Below are 1,798 nucleotides of genomic sequence, written 5' to 3'. Positions count from 1 at the left end.
TTTTGGCAGCCCTGTTCACAATTCCTTTTGTCTGCATAGACTTCAATCTCTGCACATTCACATGTCCAATTCTTTTATGCCATATGTCTGTGTCTGCAACAATTCCTGAACCATTTGCAAACATCGCAGCACTCATTTCAGGCATGTCTACATCCAACGTAAACATTCTGCCCACTCTGTTGCCTTTTGCAACCAACCTGCACTTGTCTTTAAAATCTTCAACATAACACCCATCAGGGTTAAACCGAACCTGCAAACCCTGCTCAATCATCTGGCCAACTGAAACCAGATTCTTTGTTATGTTCGGTACATGAAGTACATCTGCAAGGTACTTCACTTTGCCATCCTGCATAGACAATGGCACATCTCCAACGTGGGCAATTGGATGAGCAGTGTCATCCCCTGTTTCCACAAAACCTGGTCTTTCCGGGTTTTTCATCTCCTTGAACCACTCCCCATGACTCGTCATGTGGTTCGAAGCGCCTGAATCCACATACCATACATTATCTTTTTGTGCTGCATCAACATTTTCAGACATGGCATTCACAACATGCTGCATAACAAACAACCTTTCATTATCCTCATTATTTCTGCTTGAGGATGCATAGTTGTTTTGCTGCACTTTCCCATTTTGCATGTCAGCCTGCTTCTTATAACATTCTGACTGCACATGTCCAGGCTTACCACAATAATAGCATTCACGTGCATCATTATATTGCCTTTGCCAATTTCCACGGCCTCTTTGACTCCCCCTGCCTCTGAATTTGCCTCTTCCACCTGCGTGTTGTTGTTGTTGTTGATTCTGGGACTGTTGTTGTTGCTGCTGCTGCTGGCCATAATTCTGATTACCTGTTCGGCCACCTCCTTGACCGCGTCCACGGCCTCCTCTACCTCGTCCTCTTCCTGAACTCGTGTAGAAGGCCTGTTGCTCTGAACTGTTTTTGCTTTGTGAAGACTGTTGGTCTTCACCCAAGCTCTTCTCTTCGATAATCAGCATAGACACCAAATCCGTAAAGTTGGGAATGTTTTCCCGAGTTTGAATAGACGTCTTAAACGCCTTGTATTGTGGCCCGAGACCACGTAGACAGACTTCCACCTTGTCATCATCATCTACTGACACACCAATAGATGCAAGGGATTCCACAATACCCTTTATCTTCAGCACATAGTCATTCACAGACATGCTCTTTTTCTCCACAGTATGAAGTTCATTCTTCAACTGTATCTTGCGTACCTTGGTATTTGTTTCATAAAGCTTTACCAAGGTGTCCCACGCCTCCTTGGGGGACTTGGCATCCTGAATGTGCCCAATCATGGTGTCCTGTATACTAATGGAAAGCCAATACATAACCTTCCTGGCTCCTTGGTTCCAGTCTTTAAACTCTTTCACATCTGCAACAGTCGGATTTATATCCGGTATCTCCGGTGCCTCTTCATGCTCACCTTCTATGTAGTCCCAATAGCCTTTTCCCATCAGGAAATTCGTCAACCTGAACCTCCAAGCATGGAAGTTATTCTTGTCAAGCTTCTCAGCCACAATCTGAGTTATCCCATCATTTGACATCTTGCCAAACACACAATTTTACCAGAAACTGCACTCTGGTTTTTCCTGCACAACTGCTGTATTTTCTGCACAGCGGTACTGTAGTACTCTCAAATGTCACAACCAGTGACTTCAATGCACATACATACACCCAATGGCAACTGTAGACCTCTTTGCAGCACCCACAGTGTCTGCATAGTCAATCTGTCTTCCTGCAGTTCTTAAAACAGAGTTCTGCAGAGAGTCGATGACTTA

The sequence above is a fragment of the Cibotium barometz genome, chromosome 60 (genome assembly GCF_041138505.1).
Source record: "Cibotium barometz isolate CiBa-2024 chromosome 60, ASM4113850v1, whole genome shotgun sequence".
NCBI classification, from domain to species: Eukaryota; Viridiplantae; Streptophyta; class Polypodiopsida; order Cyatheales; family Cibotiaceae; genus Cibotium; species Cibotium barometz.
This window is presented reverse-complemented; position numbering follows the sequence as displayed.